This window comes from Meriones unguiculatus, chromosome 17 (assembly GCF_030254825.1).
Source record: "Meriones unguiculatus strain TT.TT164.6M chromosome 17, Bangor_MerUng_6.1, whole genome shotgun sequence".
Lineage (NCBI taxonomy): Eukaryota > Metazoa > Chordata > Mammalia > Rodentia > Muridae > Meriones > Meriones unguiculatus.
This window is the reverse complement of record NC_083364.1, coordinates 16223476-16237911: the sequence shown is the minus strand read 5'-3', so window position 1 is coordinate 16237911 and position 14436 is coordinate 16223476. Positions and strand designations below refer to the sequence as shown.

Genomic DNA, 14436 nt, shown 5'->3' with positions numbered 1-14436 from the left:
AGACTGGAGTAGTAATAGATCAGTTATTGTGTCGTGAAGCTTATTGTTAAGCCGATATAAGAGTCTTAATTATTTGTGTGATGGCCGGGTTAAGAGAGAAACCGAGAAAGGAACACGGCTTTTTAAAAATAGCATTAATACACCTTTGACGGTTACTCTCAGTCGTCAGTTAGGATCACCTAGAAGCCAAGCCTCTGGCCCTGCCCGTGTGGCCGGGTCTCAGCTGGGATTGGGTCAGCTTGGGTGAGAAGGCCTGCCTTAACTGTGTCTTAGTCAGGTGACTGTTGCTGTGGTGAAAGAGCATCTCATGGCTTGCTCAGCCTGCTTTTATAAAAATTGGTTTTATTTTCTGTGCATTGGTGTTTTGACTTCATTTGTGTCTGTGTGAGGATGTCGGATCCCCTGGAACAAGAGTCACAAAAGGATTGTGAGCTGCCGTGGGTGGGTGCTGGGAATTGAACCTGGGTCCTCTTAACTGCTGAGCCAGAAACCCCTTCCTCCCCCCGACTCTTTTTTTGAGACAAGGTTTCTCTGTGTAGCCCTGGCTATCCTGGAACTTTTTTTGTAGACCAAGCTGGCCTCGAACTCACCAAGATCTGCCTGCCTCTGCCTCCTGAGTGCTGGGATTACAGGCATGCAGCACCACACCCAGCTTCAGTCTGCTTTCTTGTAGAACCCAGCCCTCCCCAGCCCAGGACCACCATAATGGCCTGGGCCCTCTCCCGTCGATCACTAATTAAGAAAAATGCCTTATAGTCTTGCCTACAATCCTATCTGATGGAGGCATTTCCTCAACTGAAGCTCCTTCCTCAAGTTGACACAGATAAGAGCACTGGCTGCTCTTGAAGAGGACCCAGGTTAAATTCCCAGCACCCATCTGGTGGCTTATAACCATCTTATAACCATCCCCCAGCTCCCGGGGGATCCATGTCCTCTTCTGGACTCCGAGGGCATTAAGTACATGATGAAAAAGAGAAAGCCTCCTGCCATGCATGGGGACAGTAGGCAACGTGCTCTCAGGGCAAGACCCCACCAAAAGCGCCTACTTGTATACATGCATACTGCTTTGAAAGCAGACATTCTGAACAAGAACGCAGCTGATGACTCAGCTGGACAACCGATCGGCGAAGCTCTTCTCTCCCTTTTCTCCCTTCAGAGTCAGCCACCAAAACACGTGGAGGCTGCTCCCACACAGCACGCTCCCGGGGGGGGGGGAGGCAGCAGCACCCATTAGGTGCTGGCTTTCCAGGCATGAACGATGTAGGATTGAGGGGTTATGGGGCCTTAGATCATGGTTCCAGAGAGCTATTGAGCCAGGCAAGAGGAGGCAGGGCTGGAGTCTGTTCATTGGGCTTTGAGAGGCCACTGTGTGTGAGAGTGAGCTCTGTGTTTCACTACAGACCTCAGGATAAAGTAGATGCCAGGACCACTGCACACTGGAGAGCTGTGGGCATGGAGTGCGTGAGCCCAAGAGAGCTCTCGTGTGCTTCAGACAGGAGAGCTGGAGGGCCCAGGCTATCCAAGCCCTCTGGATCCCAGCAGATTCTGTCGTAAACTGCAGATGCCGGACATGGGGCTGGAGGACTTGGCCTTTGCATCCTGGATTTTATTCCCATTTTGGTCTGATAAATACCTACCATATCCTACGCTTTTCTGTTTGGAATGGTGTAAAATTAAGTATAAATGTGGGAGCCTTTTCTAATCACTCACTCTAGCTCCCAGATAACGATGCAGAGTCCTGTTAGATTTCTCCAACAAGCTTTAGAGAACTGGAGCTGAGCAGACACTCATCTCTCCTAACCCTCTATGCTAGTCTGGCTGCTTCCTGCATTACGTGCCATGGTGGTCCCACCTCGGCTGTTTCTGCTCCATCAGGTCAGTCCTCATCACGAGCTCCTCAGGCTATGGACTTTCTCTTCCTCTTCTTTCTTCGTCTCCCTTTACCTGAGACCCCCCCCATCCCCACCCCAAGACTGGGAACGGAAGTCCAGCCTCCTTGTCCTCTCTGCCCTGTCACTGGCTGTCCAGATTCTTTGCTAACCAATCAGAGACAACTGGGAGGCAATGTTTACACAACATTGATCAATGATCGAACGCCCACATCTGTCTGACTGCAACCAGATCTCAGTGCGCAGAAATAAATCAGCATCTAAACACACAGTTCACAGACCGACTCCCAACAGAATGAAAACGTTTGTTGCGTGCTGTTGTCTACGAGCCGTGTGTAATTGTGTTTGTTGCGTGCTGTTGTCTATTAGCAGTGTGCAATTGTGTTTGATTTTATAGGCGCTCACCATTAGGGATATCTTGGACTTTCAAATCGTGTCGGAACGGTTAGAGACTGTGGGGGGACCTTGGAAATTGTATAGAGGCCATGAGCCTCAGGGGACAAGGGGGGCAAGCTAGGTTAGAACTCAAAAGTGATAAGTTTAGGCATCAAGCAGACAAGAGGAGAAATGGGTAACAGCTAGTAGGCAGCCTCCAGCAGTGCATGTGAGGAGTTATCTAGATTAGCCTAATTGAGGTAGGAAGATCCACCTGAACTGTGGGTGGCATCTTTCCTGGGCTGGGATCTTGGCCTGAATAAAAGGGAGAAGGTGTGAGCCAGGTGTGGTGGCACAACCTTAATCCCAGCATGGCAGAGGCAGAGGCAGAGGCAGGTGGATCCCTATGAGTTCGAGGCCAGCCTGGTCTACAGAGTGAGTTCCAGGACAGTCAGGGTTACACGGTGAGACCATGTCTTGGGGGAGGGCAGGAGAGGGGTGGAAAGGGAGAAAGTGAGATGAGTGCCAGCATTCACCAACATTCTTCACTCTGGCTCCTGACTGGACACAACATTGTAGTGACAAATCTGGGATTTGGGTTTCGGTAAAAAGACAAAGGAATATTATAAGAATCTGTTTTCATTTTAATGCCAGCTGTGGAGACGTGCGGCTGCTTCAGACTGTCCGTAGCTGAATATAATTTGCCATGGGTTTTCCAGCTACAGAAAGTTTCTTCAGTTGTGTGACATTTGGCAATCTGGAGAATTTCAGAGGGTCCTTAAATGCTAGGGCCCCGAGGGGAGCGCTGGGTGGTTGTTGGTCATTCAGGGGGTTTGGCTGAGGTTTGTTAGCAGACATGCTCCAAAGAGTGACAAGAGGAAAGAAATTAGATTCGAGGATCTCTATTTCTCTCTCCCTCTTTCTCCTTCTTACTCTCTAGTGAAAAGGGTGAAATGGGAGGGTAATAAAGGGTGGAAAGAAGAGGAACCACAAAGTAGCAAAGACCAGCTACTGATGCACCAGCCACTTTGTTCTGTCACCGTGATAAACTGCTTCATGAAATGTGAGTGTGATCAAACCCTTTCTTCTTTACTATTGCTAGGGTATTTTTTAATACTTTCTTCATTTTTTTATTTTACGTGTATGGGTGTTTTGCTTGCATGTATGTCTGTGTACCATGTATCTATAGTGCTAACAGAGGCCAGGAGAAGGCACGGGATTTTCTGGAACTGGAGTTGGGGGTGATGGTGAACTACAGCGTGGGCTCTGGGAACTCACCCTCAGTCCTCTGGAGGAGCAGCCGGTGCCGTGGCCGCTGCGCTGCCTCTCCAGCCCCGAGCTGGGGTGTTTCATCACAGCAAACTAATGCAGCCCCCCAAGATGCGTCCAGGGACCTAGCCTACCGCAGTCTTCAAAATCCAACCCGTAATCCTACCCTCAGCCTCCCACCATCTTCCCATCTTTCGTTCTACCTCCCATCACCATCCTCCATCCTCCACCACCATCCTCCTCCATCCTCCTCCATCCTCCATCCTCCATCCTCCTCCATCCTCCATCACCCTCCATCCTCCCACCACCTTCCTCCATCCTCTCTTGTCTTCTCATAATCCTTCATCCTCTTCCTCCCCACTCCCACCATCGTCCTCCCACCCCTGTGATGGAAGTTCTGGTTTCTTTGTAAACTCAGTTAAGTTACGTAAATGTGCTTTTGTTTTCATCCCAAGTTTGGGCTTTTAGTTGGGCTTTAAGTTTGTCCACCCCCGTTAATTGCCAGCCAGTATCGGCCTTCCACACGTGGGCATGGAGAGGGTCGTGGTCGAGGACCCTGAGAGTAGAAACAGGAGATCCCAGAAAGAGAAGGCGTGGCGCTCGGTGTTGGCCTGTGGCATGGAGCAGTCTGGAGAGGCCGGAGATGGTGTGGCGGTTTGGAGCAGACGGACAGAGAGGAACGCTTTCGGGCTCAGTGGTGTGGAGGAGCCAGCTGGCTGCGCCTGCTGTTGACGAGGCTGGTAAGAGCCCTAAAGAACCCCTTGACCTTGGCTAGCAGGGAGACTAAATGGGTCTGGCCCCTCCACTCACTAACTTTTTCTCTCTCCTACTTAAGGTTGGGGGGCTGGGGGGAGGGAGGTAGAGGCCTAAACGCCCCAAATCAAGGAGAGTTTTAAGAGACCGCTCCAGGTGGCCTTCCGCTATTGCACCCTCATCCTGGTTCACGCAGTGACGAGTTAAAACACCGGAACAAAAAGCAGCTTGGGGAGGAAGGGGTGCATTTGTCTCACAGGTTACAGGCCATCATCTTGGGAAGTGAGGATAGGAATTCGGGCAGGAACCTGGAGGTTTGCGCCCAGGATCACCATCCAAGGGCGGCGCTGCACCCAGTGAGCTGACCTCCGACTTCAGTCAAGAAAACGCTCCCATGGACTTGCCTCCAGGCCTGTCCGGCGGACTTGCTTCCTCAGCTGAGACGCTCCCATCCCGGCTTGGATCAAGCTGACAGTGAAGCACAGTCCCCTCCGCCACCCTTTTAGGGCAGGGAGATGGGCTGGATTGGCGTGGGGCTGAGAGAGTGGGGAGCTAGGGTGAGCGCTTAAATGGTGCCGCGCCCCAGCAGAGCACGCTGGAGGCTTCTGCCTTTTGCCAGCACTTGGACTTGCTCCCAGCGGCTCAGCCCTGTGAGGAAGAACTGGGTTTTAATCCGCGTGAGCCATGAATTTTTCTGAACCTAAGCTCAGTGGCCAACGTGAGACATCCCACTCAGACCAGACGGTGGCCAGATCTGCCATCCAGGCCCCTCACTGGTCCTCCTGAATTTGCTCCCTGCGGGGTGCCCCACTCCCCATCAGCCGGACTCAGCCAGGCTCTCAGGGGGCCTCACCTCTGGCTGGGGAAGGGAGGTGAGGCAGGTGGTGGACTCCAGTCTGTGCCCTCCACGGCGGGGTGGCCGCTGCTCCCTGCCTCACCCACAAAGGAGTCTTCTGCCCTCAGGGCCACTCTGAACTAGGGGACCCTGGGCCCTGAGGGGGTCCCGTGTGTCCCTCTGGACCAGGGGAGCTCCCCGCATGCAGTGGGATGACCACCCCTGTGAGTTACAGAGAGCCTGGTGTCTATTAATAAAACCTCTCTCAGACGGAGCTGTTGCATGGGCCCTCCTCACTGAAGGAGACCTTGGTGGGCTGGCTGCATCCCCCTCAGGCCCCCGGTGCTGACTCACTCCGGCTCATTTTAGCTCCTCTCTTTCCACCTCCCCCACCAGGAAGACTTAATTTAGTCTCAGGCGAGAGCCTGGCGCGTGGCGGGAAGCCCAGCTCAGCCTCACTCCACTCTAGGCGTCTCCATAGGAACCTGACTGTGCTGGGAAATGCCAGGATGGAGGACCACAGGGAGCTCAGTTTGCCTTCCTCACGCCTGGGCCTGCAGATGCTCTGGCAGCCTCTGCCCAGGGCCATGGAGGGTGCCTGGGCAATTCCAGTCCCCTCTGCCTCCTGAATGCTGACTGGGGCCCTGGGAAGCCTGAGAGCTGTGACAGAACTGCCTCCTTAGAGCAAGTTCTAGGGTGCTCTACCTTGGGAAAATAATTGCAAAGTCCAAGGGCAAAGAACAGGGCCTCCTGGGCTCACAGAGTTTGGGAAGTAATGAGTGATATGCAAGGAGGACTTATTGTAAGCATGATTATATGACACTCTTGCAAACCTAGAATCGAGGCTGAAAAGGAGAACAGGTCTGGAGCGCTCGCCGGGCCTTGGTGCCCTTTGTGGGCACCCCTCCCTGCCTGAGCACAAAGACGGCTCTTCCCAGGCCCCTGCCCCTGAGGGCCTGTGGGCCCCATACCTCCACACCATGGGCCCTCCACACTGCAGCTGGCCACAGAGGCTTCACGGCCCAGTGTCCACGTGTCCTCGCCCCACCCCGTGCTTCCCTGGCTGTGGCGCTGGCTACAGTAATGCCCTCGCTTCTGCTCTTTGAGCTGGCTCAACATCGTGTGTGCTGGCTTCTCAGGTCTCTGAGGACACTGTGCGCTCTTTCACATCGTCGACTCCTCTTCCTTCCTGCCTTGCTGGTGCAGGAGTGTGAATGTAGGACCTTATGCGTGCTAGGCAAACACACTGTGCCAACGGGCTGCCGCCCAACCTGAATCTGCATGAGTTCGCTGTACAGGCTTGACATATGACAGGCCAGGCGGTGCCCGAATGGAAGGTCTCCCATTACCTCCTGGGCACCACTTGAAAGCAGTCAGGTTGGGTGTAAAAGTAGCTTTTGTCCTCCTGATGTAGCTGTTGTCTCGGAGGCTGACTGGCTCTGTCTAACCCAGGCCTAGTCCTGGAAGCTTCTAGCCTCCATACAATCTAACCTAGGCCTGGACCGTTTTCAGCGTCTGATACTTACTGCTGAACAAGCGCACCCTTTCTTGTTCTTTCCGAATTCTGGTTCAAAGGTTCATCTCAGCTGTTCTGACTCAGACTCCTCTCCAAGCTGACTGATTGAATTTGGCTTTCCTCAGCTTCTCTGCTTGGTCTCATATTTAACTCTAGCAACCTGCTCTAATCTTCTGGCTTTTTCTCCTTCTCTGCCTCATCTGTCTTCACCTGTGTCTACCTTGTTCTCTCTACAACCTGTCTCTGTAAAACTGCCTCCTCTCTCTCTCTCTCTCTCTCTCTGTGTTTGTCTGTCTCTCTGAACTGCTCTCCTAAATCCTGTTTTTCGTGTCTCTTCTGGTGAGAGCTGGGTGTATTCAATCCTGACGGATTCTGTAAATCTTTCTCTGATTCCTCACTTTGTCTGCCTCTCAATTAGATGGCCCTTTCAAACATGGGTGCTTCCTTCTACAAGCTAACTTAACCTTCGTTGTTTGGGATTAAGGGTGTGTACTAACGGTGTGTCTGTCTTCCAGCCCGGGGAACCGTGTTGCTGGATTAAAATCCTTCGGGGTGGAGGGTGGGGGGGACGGGGACCGCAAAGCTTCTGCACAGATGGACCAACAGTCTTGCTTGGCTGCTGGAGCACAAAACCTGGAAGAATGCTGTGGGGTTGATGGATAGCTTAGGCCCCGAAGGCAGCAGGGGCAGGTTCCCCCCCCCCCAGCTTGCTGTACTTCCTAGCTGTGATCATTCTGGGGGACCTCTGAAGAACATCTGGGTGCTGGTGGAGCAGCAGCAGGGCCTTCAGCCCAGCCCTGAGTGTTGAGGGAAGCCACACAGCCCACGCTGGTGCTAGCAGCCAAGCCCTGGGTGCTGCTTTGCTGGAAAAGACAACAGAGCCAGAGATGTGGACAGCCGGCTTCTAAAGCGTCCTTGTTTCTGCCTGCGCCTCCTTGCTCCTGGTGGAAGGAACGCTGGGAAGGCCAGACTTTTGTTAGCACCAAGCAGAGACTTTGCACCCAGAGGGCCTGGAATCCAGGGGAAAGGGCTGAGTTTTCACCATTGCATGGATGGTTTCAACTCTGCTCCCCTCTAGGGCACCCGTTTATGTCCCTCTCCTGGAAAACAGACATCCTCCTGGGTCTGAGGGGGCCACAGAAGGTTACTGGGTGAGGTAAGATAGTCCCAGGAAGGCTTTGGCCCTAAGCTTTGTTCAATGGTAGTTGCTTTCATCCACACCGGCTTATTTAACGTCTCTTTAGGGTTGTAAACGCTGCGCAGCCGCGGGTAGACCTGGGTTGCAAGCCGGGAGCCTTCTTGCCGCAGGAGGGTACCGGTGGCCGTGAGGGGGCCGCCATCTAGCGGTCATCGTGAGCATCATCACGGTCCCGGCTAGAAGCGCGGCTTAGCTGGAACCTGCCTGGGCGCTCCGGCCTCAGGACTTCTCCCGACTCCGGCTTTGAAACGGAGAACCAGAGAAGGGCCAAGCACCAAAACTAACGGAAAAGAAGAGCAAGGAAGTAGGACGGAGAAGCAAGAAAGTCCTGATGCGAGGAGAGCAACGGGGTGGGGCAGAGGGGAGGAGGCAGGGAAGGGAGAAGCCATCCATATAAAGGGGCAAAGGAGGGAGGAGGAAAGGAGGGAGGAGGGGAAGAGGGGAGAGGGCTGAGAGGAGGAAACAGTGGAGGCACAGAGGAGAGGACATGCCTTATGGGAACAGCTGCGGTTCCTACAAGGGGAATGGCTGAAGTTATTTAAAGCCAGGGCGACGGCCACCTGGGGGGCTGTTGGGATCTTTGGTCAGGGTCGCTTTCTGTCTGTGGATGCCAAGCGCAGCTGCTGCCTCCCTGTGCACCGCTGTCCTGTGTGGCTTCCACTGTGGTTACGCTGCACGGCCACTCTCAGAGCTGGCCCGGGCTCGTATTTGGGCTGCTGTGTGGTCCCTTCTCTCCCACAGCCGCCTTTGCATGGACAGTGTCCCTGAAGGCCATCTCCCTGACTCCAGGCAGGCCAGGTTCTTCCTGAGTGTGTGTGAGTGTGTGAGGCGCACAGCTCAGGTCTTCGGAGGTGGGCTCCTGTGCAGTCACAGCCAGAGGACTCTTCACAGAAGAGCCTGGTTGTCCCCGCTGCGGAGACAAAGCTGTTGACACCAGCTAGGGAGGCTGCTTAGACTCTGGCTCCCGGAGCGAACGGACGGAGATAAACGTCAGCTTTCTTCAACTGTGGGCTGCAGCTCCATATGTGACTGAATGTGGAGGGCACAACAAACCGGACAGCAGTTAGAGGTTTCCAAGCTCAGAGCAGTCAAGAAGTAACTCAAAATGAAAGCCACAGCAGATCCAAGGTCTCTCTGGCCGTGCTCCCCTGCGCACCGGAACACGGCTTCACTGCGCCCCCGGATGTGCTTGCTGCCACCACACACACCCAGCAGTGCGGCCGGAATCCCCCAGTGCGCGGCTTACTGTGCATGACTGGTGTTTGCATTGTGTACAACGCTATCTGCTCTCATAGAAACGCAGCAGCTTAACTATGGAAAACGAAGACTTAGCATTGTCCTCCCTCGCTGGGTCTCAAACGAATGTCTGTGTGCCTTTTACTGCTAGGAATGCTTGAGGCTGTTTTTCATCCCCCAGCATATAACATTTGAACAAGAGTTAATGTAAATGTGATGAGCTCATCGTCTCATTAGTATTATTCAAATTTGCTTTTATTGCTCTTGAGTGGTAAATTTACCAAATTATGCCAAAACTTATGATTTTTTTTTTTTAATCGTTCATGGTCACTAGATGTTTGGTGTTTATACCTTTTTTGGGAGATGTGGTGGTTTGAACAGGAATGGCCCTCGTAGACTCATGTGTTTGAGTGCTTGGGGGGTGTGGCCTGGCTGGAGGAAGTGAGTCACCGTGGGGTTGGGCTTTGAGGCCTCCTACGCTTAGGCTACACCCAGTGGGCAGTCTCCTTCTGCTGCTTGTGGAACGCAATGCAATGCGGAACCCTCAGCTCCTTCTCCAGCACTGTGTCTGCCTGCATGCTGCCACGTTTCCTGCAATGGTGATAACGGAGTAAACCTCTTTAACTATGAGCCAGTCCCAGCTAAATGCTTTCCTTTGTGAGAGTCGCCTTGGTCCTAGCATGTCTTCACAGCAGTGCAAACCCTAGCTAAGACAGGAGACAATCTGATTTTAATTTTAAAATGTGTTTCTAAAGATTTAATTTTTTGCGTAGATGGGTGGGTTTTTATGTGCACCACATGTGTGCCTGGTGCCCATGGAAGGCAGAAGGTATCAGATCCCCTTGAGCTGGAGTCACAGGCAGGTGTGGACATCCTGATGGGAGTGCTGGGAACCAAACATGAGTCCCCTGGAAGAGCAGTGAGTTCTTTCAGCCACTGAGCCGTCCCTCCAGCCCCTTCTTTTTGTTTTTATGTGTATGTCTGAGTGTATGCCACAGGTGCCCGCTGTGGTGCTGTGGTGGTTTGAATGAGAATCGTCCCTCTAAGCCCATACATTTAAATGCTTGATCCCTAGTTGGCGGAACTGTTTAGGAAGGATTAGGGGGTGTGGCCTTGCTGGAGGAGATATATCACTAAGGGTTGGGCTTTGAGATTTTAAAAGCCCACCACAGGCTAAGTCTCTCTCATTCTCTGTGTCCGACTTGTGGATCAAGTGTAAGCTCTGAGCTACTGCTCCCGCACCATGTCTGCCTGCTGCTAAGCTCCCTGCCATGATGGTCATGGACTCACCTCTGACACCGTAAGCAACCCCCCAACTAAATGTTTTCTTTTGTAAGTTGCCTTGGTCATAGTGTCCCTTCTCAGCAATAGAAAAATAACTAAGAGAGAAGCTGGAATTAGGGGTGGCATGCTGCTGTGACGTGACTGACCATGCTGTTTGTTGGAGGAAGGTAGGCTCTGGGACTGTGGCGTAGGAAACCAGTTGAACACTGTGAGCAGGATGTAATGGAGCATCCTAGTAGGTAATGCTGAAAGCAATGTGGACTCTGAAACCCCTCCAGAGGTTTCAGAGGGGAACAATATTAGAAACCTGACTCACAAGAGACTATTCTTGTGATATTTTAGCAAAGAGCATTGCTGCTTTCTGCCATTGTCCTAAAAATCTGCCTCAGGCTAAATTGAGTTTTGGATCAATGCTGATGGCTAAAGTGGAAATTTCTGGTTTCTTTGAAGACTGAATTTTGTTATGTGATGTTTTGCTGCAAGCTGCGTCTGTAATGTTTTGCCCAGGTTGGTTTGTGAGAGAGCATGTCATGGTTTGCTGTGATTTCTCATGTGTGAGGGGTGTGACTTTGGCCAGCGGAGCACATCCATGGGTGGACTTTGAGGAGAGGACATATATAGAGGCCCACACACAGGAGACATCTCTTTTTGGATCGACATCACTGCACTGATCTTTCTGCTTCGACACTTGGCTTTGCAGAGAGAAATGCTCCAGAGCTTCTCCGGGCAATCCAACTGAGGCTTTCAGCTTTCGTTGCTTCGTGTTGGCCTTTGGACCGGACTGCCGGTATCCTGACTACTGAGTCTGGTAATCCCCTAATGACCCATTGACCCTAGTCAGCAGGAAGTAGATAAAAGAGGACTCCAGCCCCTTTTCCTACTCATCTACCTAAGGTTGTGGGGAGTGGTTGGAAGGAGGAAAAGGTGCTTAAGAACCCTAAATGAAGTAGGTTTGGTGAGAAAGCTAAGCCTCCAGATGGCAGAGAAGGTTTCAAGACAGCCTAGTACTGACTGTAATACACATACTTACTCTTATGCAGACTACACAGAAAAAGAGCAAGCAAGGCAAAAATAAATGCAAAGTGTACAGTTTGAGGAGACAAAGAGCACCAGGGAATGCAATGCTGAGGCCAAGCCTTGCGCTCAAAGAGACGAGATTTAAGGAAAAGCCTGGAGTAACGGGGCGATGCCCTCAGTGTAAGACCTCACCTAACGAATCCTGCAACCTGCGAAAGGAAAAGGCTATGCTGTCATTCAAGGAGGGGTGTTGTGGATAGAAACATGTTTTTTGTTTTGGTCCCACGTGTGGGATGTGGGACTGGTTCAGATGGTCCACAGCAGCACACCATTTGCCTCCTGTAGGCTCTGAGAGGAGCTCTTTGCCAGTTGCAAACAGTTTGAATCCCAAGACTCTGGAGAGAGAATAAATGCCAGAGCTCAGAGAGTGTGATCCCCAAGAAAGGACAATGCTGCTCCTGCTTCCCCCTGCTGCTCCTGGTTGCTGTTGTGAGCCAAGAAGTTGGAGATCTTCTGAAATGAGGATTGGACTGGCTCCCCAAAACCCAACGACCCTAACCAGCAGAAAGCAGCTAAGAGAAGGATTCCCCACTAACCCTTTCTCTCTCCTAACTGGTGTTCAGGGTAGGGGTTGGGGGTTGGGGGTTGGAAGGGATTGGGGTAGAGTAAGGAGAAAAAGATAAAAAGAAATGTAAATAAAAGAGTTTTTAAAAAGTACACAGGAGAACCATCAGCTGTGTGGTTCTGGCTTTGTCAAGAAGGATACAGGAGTAAAGGGACTGTGGGATCTTCCTCTGAGGGTAAGGAATGCTGCTGGGGCCAGGGGTGTGGCAGCAGAGTCGCTGCATAGAGGTTTGGACAGGCCATAGAGTGAAGGTGTGAAGGTGAAGCCTGGATTGCCGTGGAGCTCTCAAAAGGATGGAGATGCCAGAGCCATGGGACACCTGCCAAGGAGAGCTGCAGACAGGGAGTGGAAGCAGCCCAAGCTGAGACACGTGTTTCAGTCAACAAAGCCGGAAGTACAGCTATCTAAGTCCTTTGACATCAGACAGAGAGATACCATGGATTTGGAGTTTGCCCTGTTGAGGTTTGGTCCAGTATTTCCTGCGTCTCCTGTCTTCCCTTTGGAATGGCAGTGTATATTTTGTGCCATTGTACACTGGAAATATGTAATTTGCCTTTTGGTTTTTGTCAGGTGTTACAGTTAAAGAGTCTCAGAAGGGACTTTGGACTTTTAAAGTACTGATGCTGTAAAAAAAAACTAGGGTGATTTTTGAAGTTGAACTGAATGCATTTGCATTATGATGTGGTTACAGGCCTACGGAGGCCAGAAAGTGGAATATGGTGGTTTGAACGAGACTAGCTCTCACAGGCTCCTGTGTTGAAATGCTTTGTTCCCGGCTGGTGGAACTTTCTTGGAGTGGTTAGGAGATACGGCCTTGTTGGAGGAGCTGCCACTGGCGGTGGGATGTGGTATTTCCAAAGCCCATGCCTGGCCGTCTCTCTCCTTCTGTGTCTCCCACTTGTAATAGGATGGAAGCTCTCAGCTACTGCTCCAGTGCCTTGCCTGCCTCTCTGCTGCCTGGCTCTCCACCATGGTGGTCATGGGCTCACTCTCTGACACTGTAAGCAAGCGCCCAACTACATGCTTTGTTTCGAAAGTTTCCCTGGTCATGGTGTCTCTCCACAGCAATAGAACAGTAGCTAAGATACCCACCAAGGACACAACGTGGTGCCGTGGCCCCAGGCGCTGGAATTACAGGCGCATGTGAGCAGCCACACGGGTTCCCTGAGCTGAAATCAGGTCCTCTGCAAGAGCAGCAAGTGCTCTACTGCCCGGCCATGCCTCCATCAGCACAACTATTATATATATATATATGTATTATATATTATTATATATTATATATTATATTATATATTATTATATTATTTTTTTTAAAGATTTATTTATTTAATGTAGAAGAGTGCAAGTACATTTGTACACCAGAAGAGGGCATCAGATCCCTGTATAGATGGTTGTGAGCCACCATGTGGTTGCTGGGAATTGAACTCAGGACCTCAGGAAGAGCAGCTGGTGCGCCTAACCTCTGAGCCATCTCTCCAGCCCTTATTATATTATTATATATAATATTATATATAATATTTATATATAATGTATATATGTATTTGTACGTATATAATCATATATATGTGTATATATATACACACATACATACCTATATCTGGGGTAATATAAAGAATTCTCAGAGGAAAAGGAATTTCGAGTAGAAACGCTTAACCAGTCCTGTTTTCTCTAGCTGAGCCTGGGGTACCTTATCATGGTGGCAGCAACAGACAAGAAGGTTTCCATGCCTGGGAACCCCAAGCGGGAGAATGTATTTCCATTCACCACCATAGTCCCCAAGGCCTGCCGTGACTCCAGCCCCCAACCTTGCCAGGGCTCTCCAGGCCATCAGAGGGGACGCACGAGCTTACATTACAAAGGGCATTTATTAGACTGGCTTTCAGGATAAGGATGGGACGGCCCAGCGATGGCTGCCTTCACTGAACCGTGTCTGAGCACTTGGCATCCGTCTAGTTCACAAAGCCAGGTGCCTCAGCAGTCCCACCCTGGCACTGAAGGCCTGGAGGGTTCTGGGAAACCAGTGGAAAACCGAAGAAACTGGGTTCCGCTGTCACTGAAGGGAGTTGGCAGCAGACACACTTGCCAGCAAGAAGCAAAGGCCAGCAGGCAACACTGTCTCCTCCTTAGACTTAGAGCTGAGCAGACAGTGGAAAGTCCTGCCACTCTGGAGGGAGGTCCCCCTTAATCCTTTCTGGGGACGCCCCCAAAGACCAGCTAGGCTGGTCTCTTACATGGCCCAAGGTCCAAATCAACTTGTCAAGGTTAGCCAGCACACCTGTCAGAGGCTGGGGTCTCACTGGGTCTGACTGCTTGGTTGGGAGCTTTGAACAGGCATGGCTTCCTAGTCTCCCTGGGATCTTGAGCTCCCCCCACACCCCTCCTTGACCTCCTGCCAATACTACCCCTGTGGAGGCCGGGAAGGTGGAGATGAAGGCTTTC

General features: G+C 51.6%; 1 long non-coding RNA gene across 2 annotated transcripts; it reads left to right on the top strand.

The window, feature by feature from the left end:
* Positions 1-3091: 3091 nt before the first annotated feature.
* On the top strand, positions 3092-12731 carry LOC132648752 (uncharacterized). 2 transcript variants are annotated; one of them, XR_009587148.1, is made up of 3 exons: positions 3092-3327; positions 4039-4273; positions 11056-12731. It is a non-coding gene; the product is annotated as an uncharacterized LOC132648752 (long non-coding RNA). The 2 variants fall into 2 exon arrangements; XR_009587149.1 differs by lacking the exons at positions 3092-3327; positions 4039-4273 and adding an exon at positions 8281-10371.
* The last annotated feature ends 1705 nt before the right edge of the window (positions 12732-14436 follow it).